Genomic DNA, 694 nt, shown 5'->3' with positions numbered 1-694 from the left:
TATCTTCACCATACCTGGTTGTCCAAATTAGGCATAATAATGTGTTAATTCCACGACTGCATATATCGGTTGATATCGGTATCGGTTGATATCGGTATCGGTAATTAAAGAGTTGGACAATATCGGAATATCGGATATCGGCAAAAAGCCATTATCGGACATCCCTACTCACAAGTATAAAACTACTTTTTTAAAGTCATCATTTCTTATTTCAAGCATGAAATAATAAAAAATCATGATTTTGACACAATTGTGTCTCATAATTAAAACAGATGACAGCCAAATGGACTTTGCTGTTTTATTTTCAATGAAACAATAGAAAACACGTACTCATATAGTAGTACAGTTGGCACAGTACAGTAAACTGACAGTTATTTTTTAAACATTTGACATATCTAGAAATTTTGAACAGAAATAGTTCATGCACATTCAGATAAATTCCTCAAAATTACAATTAAAAAATGTTTGGCCGGGGGCTGGGCTGTATATATGCGCACTAATTGACTGAAAGAGCACGCACTTGGCGCGATGATGTCATGTTATCCTTGGAAAAATGCATTTTTAGACAATATGATTTGCCTGAGCGGCTAGGAGACCCCGAGAGTAACAAGCGCTTGCCTTGTTGCCTTTCCATTAAGAACAATAAATTAGTTTTTAGTATAAGTTTGCTGGTTTCGAGAAATGTAATGCCGAG

This window comes from Entelurus aequoreus, linkage group LG16 (genome assembly GCF_033978785.1).
Source record: "Entelurus aequoreus isolate RoL-2023_Sb linkage group LG16, RoL_Eaeq_v1.1, whole genome shotgun sequence".
Taxonomy (NCBI): Eukaryota; Metazoa; Chordata; class Actinopteri; order Syngnathiformes; family Syngnathidae; genus Entelurus; species Entelurus aequoreus.
This window is presented reverse-complemented; position numbering follows the sequence as displayed.